Source organism: Bos mutus, chromosome 19 (assembly GCF_027580195.1).
Source record: "Bos mutus isolate GX-2022 chromosome 19, NWIPB_WYAK_1.1, whole genome shotgun sequence".
In the NCBI taxonomy this organism is placed as follows: Eukaryota; Metazoa; Chordata; class Mammalia; order Artiodactyla; family Bovidae; genus Bos; species Bos mutus.
In genome coordinates, this window is record NC_091635.1 from 29,720,582 (window position 1) to 29,742,506 (window position 21,925).

Below are 21,925 nucleotides of genomic sequence, written 5' to 3' on the forward strand. Positions count from 1 at the left end.
GCTTTTGAACTGTGGTGTTGGAGAAGACTCTTGAGAGTCCCTTGGACTGCAAGGAGATCCAACCAGTCCATTCTAAAGGAGATGAGTCCTGGGTGTTCATTGGAAGGACTGATGCTGAGGCTGAAACTCCAACACTTTGTCCACTTGATGCGAAGAGTTGACTCACTGGAAAAGACTCTGATGCTGGGAGGGACTAGGGACAGGAGGAGAAGGGGACGACAGAGGATGAGATGGCTGGATGGCATCACCGACTCAATGGACATGAGTTTGAGTGAACTTTGGGAGTTGGTGATGGACAGGGAGGCCTGGCATGCTACAATTCATGGGGTCGCAAAGAGTTGGACACAACTGAGCGACTGGACTGAACTGAACTGAACTGAAGTATGTAAAAGAGATCTGACAACTATGATGTTCTGTGCATGTGTAAGAGTTTATAATTAAGAGGTTATTGAGGGACTTCCCTGGTGGTCCAGTGGTTAAGAATCTGCTGGCCAATGCAGGGGAGACAGGTCCCTGGGCCGGGAAGAGCCCACATGCCTCAGGGCAGCTAAGCTCTACACTACCACACTACCGAGCCACACTCTAGAGCTCGAGTTCAGCAACTACAGTGAGAAGCCACACACTGCAACTAGAGAGAAGTTCCCTCCTCGCTGCAACTACAGAAAGCCTGTGCGCAGCTACAGAAACCTGGCAGAACCAAAAATGAGTAAAATAAAAACAAATATAATGAGAAGATGCTTTGTTAAAAAAAAGAAAATCCTTGGTGTCCTGTGATTAGGACTCCACGCTTTCACTGCAGTGGACCCAGGCTCCATCTCTGGTTGGGGAACTAAGATCCTGCAAACTGGGCAGTATGGCACAGGAAAAAAAAAAAGACAGTTATTATGACTATTTTAAAGTTTCAAACTTGTCTTTGCAGTTTTTAAGGTAGGGCTATGTTTTGTGCCAATGAGGGCTTGGGGGCAGTTTGTTGGGTGGGTACATGAAGGTCTCTTTTGGTATCGTAATGCTGGTCAGTACTCAGGCTTTCAGCCTCAGCACAAGCCCTTACGCATGCCCTAGATTAAGGCAGCACTGAGGACTTCTTGGTTTGGAGAATAAGCTAGAGCCCTGAAGGTTACTTAATGTTACTATGTTAATAAGCTAGGGCCCTGAGTGTTACTAAGGTTTGTAGTTTTAGGTCAGAGGCAAAACCAGTTTAAAAAAACAAAACAAAACTGTTTCTTCTCCTTTGTGCCCCTCCTTATTCCCAGGTGCAAATGATGATGTGGGCCTTGCCTGGAATAAAAAGAATCCTCTCCTTTTTTCAACTGAGCAGGGGTTTTGCAAAGAAAGACAAGATTAGGGTAGGGATGGGGACAAGGAAGTGCTCTGGCAGAGGGTTGGGATGAAGCTGGGAGTTGGGATGGAGCTTAAGAGGGGAGAGTAGAAGATGGCAAGTCCCACTTTTATTTTTTCCTCTTCCTCTTAATAATTATAGAAATAATACATATTCAGTATGGACATGAAAAACACAAAGAGAGCCTCTCAGAAATATATAGACATATCTGACCACCCGTGATCCCACTACCTAGACAGAATCATTGTTATTTGAATTTATTTCAATCTTATACCTATGCATAACAAAAATGGTATCATGTGGTAGCCTGATTTTTTAAATTTTCATCTAGCAGTATATCACAAACATTGTAAATATTCTTCTATAGCAGAGGTTGGCAGTTTTCCCGTAAGGATTAAGATGGTAAATATTTCACCATTTGCAGGCCATAAGGTCTGCTGGAACTACTGCTGTCATATAGCATGAAAGCAATTGTTGAGGGCACAAAGACAATGAGCATGGCTGTGTTCCAATAAAACTTTATTTACAAAAGCAAGAGAGAGGTCCGTTTGGCCTGTGGGTGTGGTTTTCTGACTCCTGTTCTATATAGCATTATTTTTAAAGAGCTTACTAAGTTCCCACTGTATGTCTACAATTTTTATTCTCTTACCCTTGAACATTAAATCATTTCAATTTTTAAATATTACAGATATCATTGTAATAATGTATGTGCACCCTGGATTTCTTCCTTGGGATAAATTCCTAGAACTGTGATTGTTGGTGCATGGGATTTGCCTAATTTTTGCCCAGTTGCCCTCTAGGAAGTACAGTAGAAGAGAATGCTACTTACTTCTTGCACCATTGGGTATTAAAATTCTTTTTAATCTTTGTCAATTTGACAGATGTTTTAAAGTTTTTTTTGGCCATGATCATAATCCTGAGGGATCTTCATTTAATTTTCTTTTCTTTCTTTTTTTTTTGGCCACTTCAAAACTAAAATTTGCAGATTCATTGGGGTTTTTACCTGTCCCTTGTGTTCAAGGCTGTAAGTATTTAAAAAAAAATTATTTATCTACTTATATTTTTGGCTATGCTGGGTCTTCATTGCTGCGTGTGGGCTCTCTCTACTTGTGGCGAGGGGGGCTATTCTCTAGTTGCAGTGTGCGGGCTTCTCATTGCTTTGACTTCTCTTGTTCTGGAGCATGGGCTCTAGGGGCACAGGCTTCAGTGGTTGTGGCACACGAGCTTAGTTGCCCCAAGGCATGTGGGATCTTCCCGGAGCAGGGATCAAACCCGTGCCCCCTGCATTGGCAGGCAGATTTTTAACCACTGGACCACCAGGGAAGTCCAAAGCTGTCGGATTTTGGTAAGTGATGAACTGCAGTAAAAACTCTTTGAAAAACAAATGACTTGGTCTGGGTTGGGACCCCAGATTCCTGCTCTCAGTAAGTGTTTGATGGAGAGTGAGACAGGAAGATTGCTACAAGTCTGAAGTTAAATATCATCTCTCCCCACCTCGAAGAAAAGGAGAACATCTTTGTGGTTTTTGTCTAAGGAAACAAACCCGACTCCAGGGGCTGGGGTGATATCCTGCTCTGTGACACAGGAAGCATTGCCTTTGTGTGGCTTCCAGGTTTTGCTGGCTTCTTAGTTTGATTTGAGAAAGGGAAAAAGAAGGCAACTGCCATCAGTTCACAGGATGAATGGCTAAGGGATGTTGCTGGTGAACAATTTGCATCTTACAGGCAGTTTGGGAGTTTGGTGAATAGCCCGTGATTGCAGATAAACACCACCTGCCACGCTGTCCACCACAGCCCCCCTCTTTGCTTGGAAGAGAGGTTTTTCTCTTGGGCAGGATTGCTGTTCTCCTTTTCCTTCACTCTCCAGTGCTTTTATGCTAACGCTTTGGAGCTAGATGAGCAAATTGGATTTATAGGAAATCTAGCCGGTTCCTCTGGGAAGAAGGAAGAGCCATTTCCAATTGAGGTTCGTCTTCATTTTGATTAAATTGGAAAATGGTGACTCCAGAGGCCCTTTCCCAGTCCCCAAATATCCCCTTTGTATGGTCTGTGGACAGCATGCTTGTTGGAATGCAAATTCCATGGCTCCACAGCAGACTCAAGGCAAGCCAGGATTCTGAGTTTTTAACAAGCACTCCTGGGATTATGGACCCTGACACTGCTGCTGCTGCTGCTAAGTCGCTTCAGTCGTGTCCAACTCTGTGCGACCCCATAGACGGCAGCCCACCAGGCTCTGCCGTCCCTGGAATTCTCCAGGCAAGAACACTGGAGTGGGTTGTTATTTCCTTCTCCATTGTGTGAAAATGAAAAGTGAAAGTGAAGTCGCTCAGTCGCGTCCGACTCGTAGCGACCCCATGGACTGCAGCCTACCAGGCTCCCCTATCCATGGGATTTTCTAGGCAAGAGTACTGGAGTTGCTTGCCATTGCCTTCTCCGGACCCTGACACAGTGGGTTCTAAACCTAGGTAAGCCTCATAATTATCTAGAGGGGGTTAAAAAACTGTAGATCCTCAGACCTCAGACCTTGAAGATTCTGACTCCACAGATCAGCAGTCTGTGTGTGGGAAGTGAAAAGGGTTTTCCCAGGGATCTTGGGAAGCAACCAGGTCTGGGAATCACTACCCTCAGGAATTTATCAGGTGAAATACTGCAGGACCTGGGACTTCCCTGGTGGTCCAGTGGCTGAGAATCTGCCTGCAGATTTCCAGCGTGCAGGGAACACAGGCCGGATCCCTGGTCAGGGAAGAAGATTCCACATGCCGCAGGGCAACTTAGCCGTGCACCAGAACTATTGAGCCCACACTCTAGGGCCCTCATGCTGCAAGTACTGAAGCCCAAGTGCCCTAGAGCCCGTGTTCTGCAACAAGAGAAGCCACTGAAATGAAAAGCCCACATACTGCAACTAGAGTAGCCCCCATTTCTGCAACTAGAGAAAGCCCCTGTGCAGCAACAAAGACCCAGCAGAGCCAAAAAAATAAATTTAAAAAAAGTAAAGAAGAAAAAGAAATACCATAGGACCTGGAACAGAAGAGGCAAGGCAGGAGACCCAGAAGCAGGAATCCTTTCTGGGGGCTGCCTCCATGTACCGCTTAAGACCTGGGCTGAAACCTTGGAGTCAGAGGGGAGTTAACTACAGACCTCAGAGAGAGGTCTTTTGAACCAGCCCCTCCTTTGCTCCTGATCTTGGCACTGAGCCTAAGGCGGGCTGAGCTATGTATGGGATGGGGCACAAAGAGCACTGGACTAGGTAGATCAAAAATTTTCCTTCTAATTTGACCGACTCTGTGAACTCAGATAACTTTCCCTAACTTCTCTGGGTGGGATTTTTTTTTAATTAATTACTTAATTTTTGGCCATACTGGGCTTTCTCTAGCTGCGTTGTGAGGGCTTCTCATTGTGGTGGCTTCTCTTGCTACAGAGCATGGGTTTAGTGCGTGTGGCTTCAGTAGGTGTGGTGTGTGGGCTTAGTTACCCAGTGGCATGTGGAATCTTCCCTGGGCCAGAGACCAAAACCATGTGCCCTGCACTGGCAGGCAGATGCTTAACCACTGGGAGGTCCTCTGGATGGGATTTTGATGTGCAAAATGATGATAATAATTTCCATTCTAGACACCACATATTATTTATTAATGTAAGGAGGAATCTAAATAATAACTAGTACTAGGAAAATGCATGAAATCACAGACTTGCAAATTTAAGCCACTTTATATACATATATGATAGATTTTTTTTTTTTGAAAATCCTCAATGCTGGTGAAGTTGTAGTAAAGTTGGGGCATGTATAGACTGCCAGGAAACATTGTAAATTGGTATCTATCCCTGGGAGAGTGATATGGAACTGTGTGCCAAAAGCCATGAAGATATCCACACCCATTGACTCAATAGTTTCTGGGAATTATTTGAATAATTAAAGCAGAAGCAGAATTATGTATATAAACATATGTATTGCAGCATTCCTGATAAAGCAAGAAACCCAAAATCAATAAACATGGAAATTAGCTAAACATTTAACACTTGGGAGAGTGTTTAAAATTAAAAATAGGTCTGTGCAATGGAACACTACATAGACTTTGAAAAGATTATTCATTATGAAAACCATATAATAACATGGAAAACATTTCTAAGCGTTAAGTGAAAATAGCAGAACCCAGATGGTACACACTTTGCCTGTATCTGTGTACACTATAAGAGCAGGTGTAGACAGGGAATGAAAGTAAAATGCAAAACTGAGAGTAGTTATGCAGGGTGTTGGGACTATAGGTACTTTTCTCTTGTAAACTTAAAAAAATATTAACTGTGGCACCTTTTTTTTTTTTTCATAATAAAAATTACTGGTTCTTAATGCTCACCCCAGGAGTGGTAGTGGGGAGAGAAGAGGTCTCTGGACGAGCGACACTGCCGTGCCTGGCGTCCATCGTGAAAGACCCGATGCCAGGAGACGCCCCAGGCCCCCACCGGCCTGGCCCGCCACCACTGTAGTCACCTTGCAGCGCCTTGAAGCCTTCGAGGGGGACCCGCGTGGAGCCCGTCACGAACTGCAGCAGCCCGGCCCACGGCTGCCAGAACCACCGGACCACGGTGCTGTCAGCCCCACAGTGCTTCAGCGCGTGCTGGACTTCCAGTCGTCCAGGTCAATCTTGTTTAGGCCGCCCATGATCAGCTGCGGGGTGTGAAGGTGGGTCACTTCCCGGACACACAACACGACGGGGTGCCCAGGGTCCCAGGCTCTATGTCCCAACCAGTAACGCTGAAGAAGCTGAAGTTGAACGGTTCTATGACGACCTACAAGACCTTTAGAACTAACACCCCCAAAAAGATGTCCTTTTCATTATAGGGGACTGGAATGCAAAAGTAGGAAATCAAGAAACACCTGGAGTAACAGGCAAATTTGGCCTTGGAATATGGAATGAAGCAGGGCAAAGGCTAATAGAGTTTTGCCAAGAAAATGCACTGGTCATAACAAACACCTTCTTCCAACAACACAAGAAGAAGACTCTACACATGGACATCACCAGATGGTCAACACCAAAATCAGATTGATTATATTCTTTGCAGCCAAAGATGGAGAAGCTCTATACAGTCAGCAAAAACAAGACCAGGAGCTGACTGTGGCTCAGATCATGAACTCCTTATTGCCAAATTCAGACTAAAATTGAAGAAAGTAGGGAAAACCACCATACCTGAATGGTATGACCTAAATCAAATCCTTTATGATTATACAGTAGAAGTGAGAAATAGATTTAAGGGCCTAGATCTGATAGATAGAGTGCCTGATGAACTATGGAATGAGGTTCGTGACATTGTACAGGAGACAGGGATCAAGACCATCCCCATGGAAGAGAAATGCAAAAAAGCAAAATGGCTGTCTGGGGAGGCCTTACAAATAGCTGTGAAAAGAAGAGAAGTGAAAAGCAAAGGAGAAAAGGAAAGATATAAACATCTGAATCCAGAGTTCCAAAGAATAGCAAGAAGAGATAAGAAAGCCTTCTTCAGCGATCAATGCAAAGAAATAGAGGAAAACAACAGAATGGGAAAGACCAGAGATCTCTTCAAGAAAATTAGAGATACCAAGGGGACATTTCATGCAAAGATGGGCTCGATAAAGGACAGAAATGGTATGGACCTAACAGAAGCAGAAGATATTAAGAAGAGGTGGCAAGAATACACAGAACAACTGTAGAAAAAGATCTTCACGACCCAGATAATCACGATGGTGTGATCACTGACCTAGAGCCAGACATCCTGGAATGTGAAGTCAAGTGGGCCTTAGAAAGCATGACTAGGAACAAAGCTAGTGGAGCTGATGGAATTCCAGTTGAGCTATTTCAAATCCTGAAAGATGATGCTGTGAAAGTGCTGCACTCAATATGCCAGCAAATTTGGAAAACTCAGCAGTGGACACAGGACTGGAAAAGGTCAGTTTTCATTCCAATCCCAAAGAAAGGGCAATGCCAAAGAATGCTCCAACTACCGCACAGTTGCACTCATCTCACACGCTAGTAAAGTAATGCTCAAAATTTTCCAAGCCAGGCTTCAGCAATACGTGAACCGTGAACTTCCTGATGTTCCAGCTGGTTTTAGAAAAGGCAGAGGAACCAGAGATCAAATTGCCAACATCCGCTGGATCATGGAAAAAGCAAGAGAGTTCCAGAAAAACATCTATTTCTGCTTTATTGACTATCCCAAAGCTTTTGACTGTGTGGATCACAATAAACTGTGGAAAATTCTTCAAGAGATGGGAATACCAGACCACCTGATCTGCCTCTTGAGAAATTTGTATGCAGGTCAGGAAGCAACAGTTAGAACTGGACTTGGAACAACAGACTGGTTCCAAATAGGAAAAGGAGTACGTCAAGGCTGTATATTGTCACCCTGCTTATTTAACTTATATGCAGAGTACATCATGAGAAACGCTGGGCTGGAAGAAGCACAAGCTGGAATCAAGATTGCTGGGAGAAATATCAATAACCTCAGATATGCAGATGACACCACCCTTATGGCAGAGAGTGAAGAGGAACTAAAAAGCCTCTTGGTGAAAGTGAAAGAGGAGAGTGAAAAACGTTGGCTTAAAGCTCAACATTCAGAAAACTAAGATCATGACATCTGATCCCATCACTTCATGGGAAATAGATGGGGAAACAGTGGAAACAGTGTCAGACTTTATTTTTTGGGGGCTCCAGAATCACTGCAGATGGTGATTGCAGCCATGAAATTAAAAGACGATTACTCCTTGGAGGAAAAGTTATGACCAACCTAGACAGCATATTAAAAAGCAGAGACATTACTTTGCCAACAAAAGGCCATCTAGTCGAGGGCTATGGTTTTTCCAGTGGTCATGTATGGATATGAGAGTTGGACTGTGAAGAAAGCTGAGTGCTGAAGAATTGATGCTTTTGAACTGTGGTGTTGGAGAAGACTCTTGAGAGCCCTTGGACTGCAAGGAGTACAACTAATCCATCCTAAAGCAGATCAGTCCTGGGTGTTCTTTGGAAGGACTGATGCTGAGGCTGAAACTCCAATACTTTGTCCACCTGATGCGAAGAGTTGACTCATTGGAAAAGACCTGATGCTGGGAGGGACTAGGGACAGGAGGAGAAGGGGACGACAGAGGATGAGATGGCTGGATGGCATCACTGACTCAATGGACATGAGTTTGAGTGAACTTTGGGAGTTGGTGATGGACAGGGAGGCCTGGCATGCTACAATTCATGGGGTCATAAAGAGTTGGACACAACTGAGCGACTGGACTGAACTGAACTGAACTGAAGTATGTAAAAAGAGATCTGACAACTATGATGTTCTGTGCATGAGTAAGAGTTTATAATTAAGAGGTTATTGAGGGACTTCCCTGGTGGTCCAGTGGTTAGAATCTGCTGGCCAATGCAGGGGAGACAGGTCCCTGGGCCGGAAGAGCCCACATGCCTCAGGGCAGCTAAGCTCTACACTACCACACTACTGAGCCACACTCTAGAGCCTGAGTTCAGCAACTACAGTGAGAAGCCACACACTGCAACTAGAGAGAGTTCCTCCTCGCTGCAACTACAGAAAGCCTGTGCGCAGCTACAGAAACCTGGCAGAACCAAAAATGAGTAAAATAAAAACAAATATAATGAGAAGATGCTTTGTTAAAAAAAAGAAAATCCTTGGTGTCCTGTGATTAGGACTCCACGCTTTCACTGCAGTGGACCCAGGCTCCATCTCTGGTTGGGGAACTAAGATCCTGCAAACTGGGCAGTATGGCACAGGAAAAAAAAAAAGACAGTTATTATGACTATTTTAAAGTTTCAAACTTGTCTTTGCAGTTTTTAAGGTAGGGCTATGTTTTGTGCCAATGAGGGCTTGGGGGCAGTTTGTTGGGTGGGTACATGAAGGTCTCTTTTGATATCGTAATGCTGGTCAGTACTCAGGCTTTCAGCCTCAGCACAAGCCCTTCGCATGCCCTAGATTAAGGCAGCACTGAGGACTTCTTGGTTTGGAGAATAAGCTAGCCCCTGAAGATTACTTAATGTTACTATGTTAATAAGCTAGGGCCCTGAGTGTTACTAAGGTTTGTAGTTTTAGGTCAGAGGCAAAACCAGTTTAAAAAAACAAAACAAAACTGTTTCTTCTCCTTTGTGCCCCTCCTTATTCCCAGGTGCAAATGATGATGTGGGCCTTGCCTGGAATAAAAAGAATCCTCTCCTTTTTTCAACTGAGCAGGGGTTTTGCAAAGAAAGACAAGATTAGGGTAGGGATGGGGACAAGGAAGTGCTCTGGCAGAGGGTTGGGATGAAGCTGGGAGTTGGGATGGAGCTTAAGAGGGGAGAGTAGAAGATGGCAAGTCCCACTTTTATTTTTTCCTCTTCCCTCTTAATAATTATAGAAATAATACATATTCAGTATGGACATGAAAAACACAAAGAGAGCCTCTCAGAAATATATAGACATATCTGACCACCCGTGATCCCACTACCTAGACAGAATCATTGTTATTTGAATTTATTTCAATCTTATACCTATGCATAACAAAAATGGTATCATGTGGTAGCCTGATTTTTTAAATTTTCATCTAGCAGTATATCACAAACATTGTAAATATTCTTCTATAGCAGAGGTTGGCAGTTTTCCCGTAAGGATTAAGATGGTAAATATTTCACCATTTGCAGGCCATAAGGTCTGCTGGAACTACTGCTGTCATATAGCATGAAAGCAATTGTTGAGGGCACAAAGACAATGAGCATGGCTGTGTTCCAATAAAACTTTATTTACAAAGGCAAGAGAGAGGTCCGTTTGGCCTGTGGGTGTGGTTTCTGACTCTGTTCTATATAGCATTATTTTTAAAGAGCTTACTAAGTTCCCACTGTATGTCTACAATTTTTATTCTCTTACCCTTGAACATTAAATCATTTCAATTTTAAATATTACAGATATCATTGTAATAATGTATGTGCACCCTGGTTTCTTCCTTGGGATAAATTCCTAGAACTGTGATTGTTGGTGCATGGGATTTGCCTAATTTTTGCCCAGTTGCCCTCTAGGAAGTACAGTAGAAGAGAATGCTACTTACTTCTTGCACCATTGGGTATTAAAATTCTTTTTAATCTTTGTCAATTTGACAGATGTTTTAAAGTTTTTTTTGGCCATGATCATAATCCTGAGGGGTCTTCATTTAATTTTCTTTTCTTTCTTTTTTTTTGGCCACTTCAAAACTAAAATTTGCAGATTCATTGGGGTTTTTACCTGTCCCTTGTGTTCAAGGCTGTAAGTATTTAAAAAAAATTATTTATCTACTTATATTTTTGGCTATGCTGGGTCTTCATTGCTGCGTGTGGGCTCTCTCTACTTGTGGCGAGGGGCTATTCTCTAGTTGCAGTGTGAGGGCTTCTCATTGCTTTGACTTCTCTTGTTCTGGAGCATGGGCTCTAGGGGCACAGGCTTCAGTGGTTGTGGCATATGAGCTTAGTTGCCCCAAGGCATGTGGGATCTTCCCGGAGCAGGATCAAACCCGTGCCCCCTGCATTGGCAGGCAGATTTTTAACCACTGGACCACCAGGGAAGTCCAAAGCTGTCGGATTTTGGTAAGTGATGAACTGCAGTAAAACTCTTTGAAAAACAAATGACTTGGTCTGGGTTGGGACCCCAGATTCCTGCTCTCAGTAAGTGTTTGATGGAGAGTGAGACAGGAAGATTGCTACAAGTCTGAAGTTAAATATCATCTCTCCCACCTCAAAGAAAAGGAGAACATCTTTGTGGTTTTGTCTAAGAAACAAACCCGACTCCAGGGCTGGGGTGATATCCTGCTCTGTGACACAGGAAGCATTGCCTTTGTGTGGCTTCCAGGTTTTGCTGGCTTCTTAGTTTGATTTGAGAAAGGGAAAAAAAAAGGCAACTGCCATCAGTTCACAAGATGAATGGCTAAGGGATGTTGCTGGTGAACAATTTGCATCTTACAGGCAGTTTGGGAGTTTGGTGAATAGCCCGTGATTGCAGATAAACACCACCTGCCACGCTGTCCACCACAGCCCCCTTTTGCTTGGAAGAGAGGTTTTCTCTTGGGCAGGATTGCTGTTCTCCTTTTCCTTCACTCTCCAGTAGTTTTATACTAACGCTTTGGAGCTAGATGAGCAAATTGGATTTATAGGAAATCTAGCCGTTCCTCTGGGAAGAAGGAAGAGCCATTTCCAATTGAGGTTCGTCTTCATTTTGATTAAATTGGAAAATGGTGACTCAGAGGCCCTTTCCCAGTCCCCAAATATCCCCTTTGTATGGTCTGTGGACAGCATGCTTGTTGGAATGCAAATTCCATGGCTCCACAGCAGACTCAAGGCAAGCCAGGATTCTGAGTTTTTAACAAGCACTCCTGGGATTATGGACCTGACACTGCTGCTGCTAAGTCGCTTCAGTCGTGTCAACTCTGTGCGACCCCATAGACGGCAGCCCACCAGGCTCTGCCGTCCCTGGAATTCTCCAGGCAAGAACACTGGAGTGGGTTGTTATTTCCTTCTCCATTGTGTGAAAATGAAAAGTGAAAGTGAAGTCGCTCAGTCGCGTCCGACTCGTAGCGACCCCATGGACTGCAGCCTACCAGGCTCCCCTATCCATGGGATTTTCTAGGCAAGAGTACTGGAGTTGCTTGCCATTGCCTTCTCCGGACCCTGACACAGTGGGTTCTAAACCTAGGTAAGCCTCATAATTATCTAGAGGGGTTAAAAACTGTAGATCCTCAGACCTCAGACCTTGAAGATTCTGACTCCACAGATCAGCAGTCTGTGTGTGGGAAGTGAAAAGGGTTTTCCCAGGGATCTTGGGAAGCAACCAGGTCTGGGAATCACTACCCTCAGGAATTTATCAGGTGAAATACTGCAGGACCTGGGACTTCCTGGTGGTCCAGTGGCTGAGAATCTGCCTGCAGATTTCCAGCGTGCAGGGAACACAGGCCGGATCCCTGGTCAGGGAAGAAGATTCCACATGCCGCAGGGCAACTTAGCCGTGCACCAGAACTATTGAGCCCACACTCTAGGGCCCTCATGCTGCAAGTACTGAAGCCCAAGTGCCCTAGAGCCCGTGTTCTGCAACAAGAGAAGCCACTGAAATGAAAAGCCCACATACTGCAACTAGAGTAGCCCCCATTTCTGCAACTAGAGAAAGCCCCTGTGCAGCAACAAAGACCCAGCAGAGCCAAAAAAAAAAAATTTAAAAAAAGTAAAGAAGAAAAAGAAATACCATAGGACCTGGAACAGAAGAGGCAAGGCAGGAGACCAGAAGCAGGAATCCTTTCTGGGGCTGCCTCCATGTACCGCTTAAGACCTGGGCTGAAACCTTGGAGTCAGAGGGGTTAACTACAGACCTCAGAGAGAGTCTTTTAACCAGCCCCTCCTTTGCTCCTGATCTTGGCACTGAGCCTAAGGCGGGCTGAGCTATGTATGGGATGGGGCACAAAGAGCACTGGACTAGGTAGATAAAAATTTTCCTTCTAATTTGACCGACTCTGTGAACTCAGATAACTTTCCCCTACTTCTCTGGGTGGGATTTTTTTAATTAATTACTTAATTTTTGGCCATACTGGGCTTTCTCTAGCTGCGGTGTGAGGGCTTCTCATTGTGGTGGCTTCTCTTGCTACAGAGCATGGGTTTAGTGCGTGTGGCTTCAGTAGGTGTGGTGTGTGGGCTTAGTTACCCAGTGGCATGTGGAATCTTCCCTGGGCCAGAGACCAAAACCATGTGCCCTGCACTGGCAGGCAGATGCTTAACCACTGGGAGGTCCTCTGGATGGGATTTTGATGTGCAAAATGATGATAATAATTTCCATTCTAGACACCACATATTATTTATTAATGTAAGGAGGAATCTAAATAATAACTAGTACTAGGAAAATGCATGAAATCACAGACTTGCAAATTTAAGCCACTTTATATACATATATGATGGATTTTTTTTTTTTAATGAAAATCCTCAATGCTGGTGAAGTTGTAGTAAAGTTGGGGCATGTATAGACTGCCAGGAAACATTGTAAATTGGTATCTATCCCTGGGAGAGTGATATGGAACTGTGTGCCAAAAGCCATGAAGATATCCACACCCATTGACTCAATAGTTTCTGGGAATTATTTGAATAATTAAAGCAGAAGCAGAATTATGTATATAAACATATGTATTGCAGCATTCCTGATAAAGCAAGAAACCCAAAATCAATAAACATGGAAATTAGCTAAACATTTAACACTTGGGAGAGTGTTTAAAATTAAAGTAGGTCTGTGCAATGGAACACTACATAGACTTTGAAAAGATTATTCATTATGAAAACCATATAATAACATGGAAAACATTTCTAAGCGTTAAGTGAAAATAGCAGAACCCAGATGGTACACACTTTGCCTGTATCTGTGTACACTATAAGAGCAGGTGTAGACAGGGAATGAAAGTAAAATGCAAAACTGAGAGTAGTTATGCAGGGTGTTGGGACTATAGGTACTTTTCTCTTGTAAACTTAAAAAAATATTAACTGTGGCACCTTTTTTTTTTTTTCATAATAAAAATTACTGGTTCTTAATGCTCACCCCAGGAGTGGTAGTGGGGAGAGAAGAGGTCTCTGGACGAGCGACACTGCCGTGCCTGGCGTCCATCGTGAAAGACCCGATGCCAGGAGACGTCCCAGGCCCCCACCCGGCCTGGCCCGGCCACCACTGTAGTCACCTTGCAGCGCCTTGAAGCCTTCGAGGGGGACCCGCGTGGAGCCCGTCACGAACTGCAGCAGCCCGGCCCACGGCTGCCAGAACCACCGGACCACGGTGCTGTCAGCCCCACAGTGCTTCAGCGCGTGCTGGACTTCCAGTCGTCCAGGTCAATCTTGTTTAGGCCGCCCATGATCAGCTGCGGGGTGTGAAGGTGGGTCACTTCCCGGACACACAACACGACGGGGTGCCCAGGGTCCCAGGCTCTATGTCCCAACCAGTAACGCTGAAGAAGCTGAAGTTGAACGGTTCTATGACGACCTACAAGACCTTTTAGAACTAACACCCCCCAAAAAAGATGTCCTTTTCATTATAGGGGACTGGAATGCAAAAGTAGGAAGTCAAGAAACACCTGGAGTAACAGGCAAATTTGGCCTTGGAATACGGAATGAAGCAGGGCAAAGACTAATAGAGTTTTGCCAAGAAAATGCACTGGTCATAGCAAACACCCTCTTCCAACAACACAGGAGAAGACTCTATACATGGACATCACCAGATGGTCAACACCAAAATCAGATTGATTATATTCTTTGCAGCCAAAGATGGAGAAGCTCTATACAGTCAGCAAAAACAAGACCAGGAGCTGACTGTGGCTCAGATCATGAACTCCTTATTGCCAAATTCAGACTAAAATTGAAGAAAGTAGGGAAAACCACCATACCTGAATGGTATGACCTAAATCAAATCCCTTATGATTATACAGTAGAAGTGAGAAATAGATTTAAGGGCCTAGATCTGATAGATAGAGTGCCTGATGAACTATGGAATGAGGTTCGTGACATTGTACAGGAGACAGGGATCAAGACCATCCCCATGGAAGAGAAATGCCAAAAAGCAAAATGGCTGTCTGGGGAGGCCTTACAAATAGCTGTGAAAAGAAGAGAAGTGAAAAGCAAAGGAGAAAAGGAAAGATATAAACATCTGAATCCAGAGTTCCAAAGAATAGCAAGAAGAGATAAGAAAGCCTTCTTCAGCGATCAATGCAAAGAAATAGAGGAAAACAACAGAATGGGAAAGACCAGAGATCTCTTCAAGAAAATTAGAGATACCAAGGGACATTTCATGCAAAGATGGGCTCGATAAAGGACAGAAATGGTATGGACCTAACAGAAGCAGAAGATATTAAGAAGAGGTGGCAGAATACACAGAACAACTGTACAAAAAGATCTTCACGACCCAGATAATCACGATGGTGTGATCACTGACCTAGAGCCAGACATCCTGGAATGTGAAGTCAAGTGGGCCTTAGAAAGCATGACTAGGAACAAAGCTAGTAGAGGTGATGGAATTCCAGTTGAGCTATTTCAAATCCTGAAAGATGATGCTGTGAAAGTGCTGCACTCAATATGCCAGCAAATTTGGAAAACTCAGCAGTGGCCACAGGACTGGAAAAGGTCAGTTTTCATTCCAATCCCAAAGAAAGGGCAATGCCAAAGAATGCTCCAACTACCGCACAGTTGCACTCATCTCACACGCTAGTAAAGTAATGCTCAAAATTTTCCAAGCCAGGCTTCAGCAATACGTGAACCGTGAACTTCCTGATGTTCCAGCTGGTTTTAGAAAAGGCAGAGGAACCAGAGATCAAATTGCCAACATCCGCTGGATCATGGAAAAAGCAAGAGAGTTCCAGAAAAACATCTATTTCTGCTTTATTGACTATCCCAAAGCTTTTGACTGTGTGGATCACAATAAACTGTGGAAAATTCTTCAAGAGATGGGAATACCAGACCACCTGATCTGCCTCTTGAGAAATTTGTATGCAGGTCAGGAAGCAACAGTTAGAACTGGACTTGGAACAACAGACTGGTTCCAAATAGGAAAAGGAGTACGTCAAGGCTGTATATTGTCACCCTGCTTATTTAACTTATATGCAGAGTACATCATGAGAAACGCTGGGCTGGAAGAAGCACAAGCTGGAATCAAGATTGCTGGGAGAAATATCAATAACCTCAGATATGCAGATGACACCACCCTTATGGCAGAGAGTGAAGAGGAACTAAAAAGCCTCTTGGTGAAAGTGAAAGAGGAGAGTGAAAACGTTGGCTTAAAGCTCAACATTCAGAAAACTAAGATCATGACATCTGATCCCATCACTTCATGGGAAATAGATGGGGAAACAGTGGAAACAGTGTCAGACTTTATTTTTTGGGGGCTCCAGAATCACTGCAGATGGTGATTGCAGCCATGAAATTAAAAGACGATTACTCCTTGGAGGAAAAGTTATGACCAACCTAGACAGCATATTAAAAAGCAGAGACATTACTTTGCCAACAAAAGGCCATCTAGTCGAGGCTATGGTTTTTCCAGTGGTCATGTACGGCTGTGAGAGTTGGACTGTGAAGAAAGCTGAGCGCTGAAGAATTGATGCTTTTGAACTGTGGTGTTGGAGAAGACTCTTGAGAGCCCCTTGGACTGCAAGGAGTACAACTAATCCATCCTAAAGCAGATCAGTCCTGGGTGTTCTTTGGAAGGACTGATGCTGAAGCTGAAACTCCAATACTTTGTCCACCTGATGCGAAGAGTTGACTCATTGGAAAAGACCCTGATGCTGGGAGGGATTGGGGCAGGAGGAGAAGGGGACGACAGAGGATGAGATGGCTGGATGGCATCACTGACTTGATGGACGTGAGTTTGAGTGAACTTTGGGAGTTGGTGATGGACAGGGAGGCCTGGTGTGCTGGGATTCATGGGGTCGCAAAGAGTTGGACACGACTGAGCGACTGAACTGAACTAACTGAAACTGTGAAGATTGTTGTACATTCGTCAAAGCTCGTTGGAAGGGAAATTACCATTTATGACTCGTATTTTCATTCCTATCATCCCATGTTGGTACGATTGGATGCCCAGCTAAATCCTGGGGAGGAAGAACTGGAGTAACGGCTCTGGGTACCTTTAGGCCAGATCCTGGAGAAGGAGAAGAAGAAAGCACACGGGTTTTAGCTTCAGGAAGCTCACAAAATAGAGAAGTAGACAATTTTAGGGGTGTCTGTTTATCCCAGTGGTTCTCATCTGAGCATAGTACTCTTCCAGAGGCTTTCCTGGCGGCTCAGTGGTAAAGAATCCTCCTGCCAATGCAGGAGATGTGGGTTCAATCCCTGGGTCAGGAAGATCCCCTGGAGAAGGAAGTGGCAGCCCAATCCAGTATTCTTGCCTGGGAAACTCCATTGTCAGAGGAGCCTGGTGGGCTACAGTCCATAGGGTCGCAAAAGAGTCTGGCACGACTTAGCAGCTCAACAACAACTAATGGCCTCATAGTGTTATTCTTAGGATTGAATGAATTAATATATGTAGAATTTAGAACAGTGCCTGGCACGTGGTAAATGTTCAATTAATGTTGGACTATTATTACTCTTTGAGATCTAACTTCCCTATCCACTAGGATGGAACCCCAGGTTCTACTCCCTGATCTTCACCATAGATTCCCAGTTCCTGCTTTCTCTGAGGCTTACCTTTTCCTAGTCCCACCTGTAATTCTATTGTAAACTCCCCTGTTGCTTGAGCTTGCCTGAGTTGGTTTTTGTAATCTGCAACTAAAACTGTGAGAAAAGATTCGCCTGCATGAAACATTATAATAACACAAAGTACAGATAATCCAAAAGGGCTTTCAATGAAGTATGAGATCAAGAGGCTTAGAACATCTGTAGATGCCACAGATGATACCTAATCATAGCTGAGTGAAATTGTAATTCAGACTACTGTCATGAAGTGAATGGAATGCTGCTAGCTAGGATCTCACTCTCTAAGAAAGCAGGCCAGGGGACTTCCCTGGTGGCCCAAGTGGTTAAGAATCCGCCTCCCAGTGCGGGGGACACGTGTTCAATCCCTGGTCTGGGGAGGATTCCACATGCTGTGGGGTAACTAAGCCAGTGCTCCACAACAGGAAAAGCCACTGCAATAAGAAGCCCACCCACCGCCACTTGAGAGTAGCCCCTGCTCTCTGCAACTAGAGAAAGCCTGTCCACAGCATCAAAGACCCAGTCCAGTCAAAAATAAATACATCACTCAGTGAATCAATCCAATCAATAAGAAAAGAAAACCAGCAGGTCAGGCGATTGCTTGACCTGTCTAGACATGTGCCGGAAAAGTCAAGGGAAGAGACCCTCTGCCATAAAATCATGCCTACTAGCATCTGAAATTCCATTGTTAGCGATCCAGGCCTGTGTTTTGCAGGGAGCCAGCTTTGAAAACATGAATTTCCTGGGAAAGGTCACTCAGAAAGCCTGCTACACCCTGCTGAGCATGATTTTATTAAGTGGACTCCTTCACTTCCCCAGCCCCAGGTGCTAACCCAGGCAGCCTGAGAGAGAGTCTGGGGAAGATGGAGGAGCAGAGCATGACAGAGCAAACCTTCCTTCAGAACTGCTGGTGGTCTCATCAACCATGCCAGAGAGAACAGTGGCCCTTAAGGAACTGGAAAGAATGTTCAGATTTGTTTCTGTCTGGCACAGTGAACAGCAGGAATGATTGTAGCTGTTCTCTTTGCCAAGGACAAATCTGATCTGACCGCTCTGAGATGGAGGAGGGGAGGAGGGCTGGCTTTTGGCTCTCGGGAATGGTTGTTCATCAATTATTTCCTAAGCCAGTGGTTCTCAGATTTCGCTGCATATTAGAATTACTGGGGAAGCTTTAAAAATGCTCAATACCCAGATTTCACCCCAAACCAATTAAATCAGAATGTCTAGGGGTGGTTGCCAAGCATCACAATTTTTAAATATCACCCCCACCCCAGGAAGTTCCAAGGTGTAGTCAAGTTTGGGAACTCCTGTCCAAAATGGTTAGTGTGTGAGGCACCTTACACAGTAGGTAAGAACCTGGTTCCTACCCTCCAGGCATAATACTTAATTGTATTAAATTTGACTTTTTAACTTTATTTTTTTCCTGCGGGTATAGAGTTCTATGAATTTTTTGTCAATATAATTCTCATGCCATAAAATTCACCCTTTAAAGTGCACAATTAAGTGGCTTTTAGTGTATCTACAAAGCTGTGCAACATCACCACTAATTCCAGAATATTTTCATCATTCCCCAAAGAAACCCCATATCCATTAGTAGTTATTCCTCATTTATTCCTTCCCCAAAGCCCTGCCAAACATGGATTTACTCTCTGTCTCTGTGTATTTGTGTATTTTTCCTTTAATATTTATTCAGTTATTTGGCTGTGCTGGGTCTTGCTTGTGGCACTCGGAATCTTTGATCTTTGTTGCAGCATGCTGGATCTTCAGTTGCAGCATGTGACATCTAGTTCCTTGACCAGGGATTGAACCTGGACTCTCTGCATTGGGAGTGTGGAGTCTTTGCTGGACCATCAAGGGAAATCCCTATTTGTATAATTCTTGACATTTCCTATAAATGGAATTACACAATATATGGCCTTTTGTGTCAGGCCTGTTTTACTTACATAATGTTTTCAGGATTTATCCATGTTGTAGCATGTATCAGTACTTTATTCCTTTTTAAAGACTGAATAATATTCCACTGTCTGCATGTATCACATTCTGTTTATCCATTCATCAGTTGATGCGCATTTTCTAGTTTTTGGCTGTTAAGAATAATGCTGGGGGACTTCTCTGGATGTCCAGTGATTAAGACTCTGGTATTCCACGGCAGGGGGTGTGATTGGGGAACAAAGATCCCACAAGCTGCTTGGCTAAAAAGGGGGAAAAAAAAAGAATAATGTTGCTATGAACATTTGTGTACAAATTTTTCTATGGAAATATGCTTTTATTCTCTTGGGCTTATAGCTAAAAGCCAATTGGATGTTTAACTTTTTGAGGAACTGCTGAACTATTCTCTAGGGTGGCTGCCTCCTTTTACATTCCCACTAGCTATGTATGATGGTTCCAGTTTCTCCACCTCCTCACCAACACTTTTTATTATTTGTCTTTTTAAAATTACTTACTTACTGAATTTTTGGCTGTGATGGGTTTTGTTGCGGTGTGTGGGCTTTCTCTAGTTGTGGTGGGCAGGGGCGACTCTAGCTGTGGTGTGAGGGCTTCTCGTTGCGTTAAGCTTCTCTTGTTGCGTTGCATGGGCCCTAGAGGCACGGGCTTCAGTTTTGTGGCTCTCAAGCTTAGTTGCCCCTCGGCATGTGGAATCTTCCCCAGCCAGGGATCAAACCCATGTCCCCTGCATTGGCAGGCGTATTCTTAACCACTGGACCACCCAGGAAGTCCTGTCTTTTTGATTATAGCCATTCTAGTGAGTAGTTACAGGAATTTTGACACATGTATAGATTTATATCACCATTCCCATAATCAGGATACAGGATTGCTCCATCATTCCAAACAACTCCCTGTGCTATCCCTTTATTCCACACTTCTCCATACCTAACCCTTGGCAACCACTGATCTGTTCCCTATAGTTTTGTTATTTGAGAATGTCAAACAAATGGCATCACACAACACGGAACTTTTAGAGACTGGTTTCTTTCACTCAGGATAAAGCCCTTTGAGCTCCATCCAGGTTTTCTGTGCCAAAAGTTTGTTCCTTTTTATCGCCGAGTTATACATCATTGTCTGGATGGACTTGGTTTCTTGATCCATTCAAAGACATTTGGGGCTATTTCTAGTTTTTGGCAATTATGAACAGAGATGTTATAAATACACGTGCAGGTTTTTGTGTGGACGTAAATATTCATTTCTCCAGAATACATGCCCAGGAGTGGGACTACTGGGTCATGGGGTAAATGTATATATACTCAGCTTTGTAAGAAACCGCCAAACTACTTTCCAGAGTGGCTGTTCCATTTTGCATCCTCACCAGCAATGTATGAGAGCTCTAGTTGTTCTACATCATGGCCAGATTTTGGTACTGTCAGCAGTTTAAATTTTAGTCACTCTAATACTTGTGTAGTAATAGCTCATCAGAGGTTAAATTTGCATTTCCCTAATGACTAATGATATTGAACAGTTTTTCATGCACTTATTTGCCATCCTTATTTCCTCTTTGGTGAAGCATTGTTCATATCTTTTGCTTATTTTTTAAAAATGTATTTATTTGTGGCTGCACTGGGCCTCTGTTGCTGCGCGAGGGCTTTCTCCAGTGGCTGCGAGTAGGGGCTACTCTTCACTGTGGTGCACGGGTCCTCATTGCAGTGGCTTCTCTGGTTTCCAAGTACGGGTTCTGGGCATGTGGGCTTCAGTAGTTGTGGCACATGGGCTTAATTGCCCTGTGGTGTGTGGAATCCTCTCGAAGGAGGGATGAACTTGTGTCCCCTGGGTTGGCAGGCGGATTCCTAACCTCTGGACCATCAGGGAAGTCCTTTTGCTCCTTTGTAAATCAAGTTGCCTATCTTCTTATTGTTCAGTTATGAGAGTTCATTATACATTCTGGATATGAATCCTGTGTTGGGTATGTGATTTGTAAATATTTTCTCCCTGTCTGTAGCTTGTGTGTGTGTGCTCAGTTGCTCAACCATGTCCTACTCTTTGCTTAAATGTACTTTTTGTACATGTGTCTGATGAGAGAAAGAAATGAAATTGATATTTACTAAGTACCTACTGGGCTTCCCTGGTGGCTCAGTGGGTAAAGCGTCTGCTTGCAATGCAGGAGACCTGGGTTCAATCCCCAAGTTGGGAAGATCCCCTGGTGAAGGAAATGGCAAACCACTTCAGTACTCTTGACTGGAAAATTCCATGGATGGAGGAGCCTGGTAGGCTACAGTCCATGGGATAGCAAAGAGATGCACACGACTGAGCAACTTCACTTCTCATGAGTACCTACTATGTGCTAGATATTGGTTGGGTTCCTGGAGAAACAGGGGTATGAGTGAGACAGTGTCCTAGAGACGGGAGTAGAGAGGTGAAATTTGAGTCACAAGCAAAGTCTGAGCCACTGGAGGGCACAGATGGGGCAGAAGAAGGAAATGGTAGCCCTGAAT

At 44.1% G+C, this 21,925-nt stretch overlaps 1 long non-coding RNA gene across 3 annotated transcripts in view; it reads left to right on the top strand.

Annotated features, from left to right (window-relative positions):
* The first annotated feature begins 11,872 nt into the window (after positions 1–11,872).
* LOC138992119 (uncharacterized) overlaps positions 11,873–21,925 on the top strand; it is a 37,501-nt gene continuing 27,448 nt past the window's right edge. For all 3 annotated transcript variants that reach the window (XR_011468007.1, XR_011468008.1, XR_011468006.1), the window contains exons 1-2: positions 11,873–11,997; positions 13,878–14,155. This is a non-coding gene — a long non-coding RNA (uncharacterized lncRNA). The remainder of the gene's footprint in view (positions 11,998–13,877; positions 14,156–21,925) is intronic.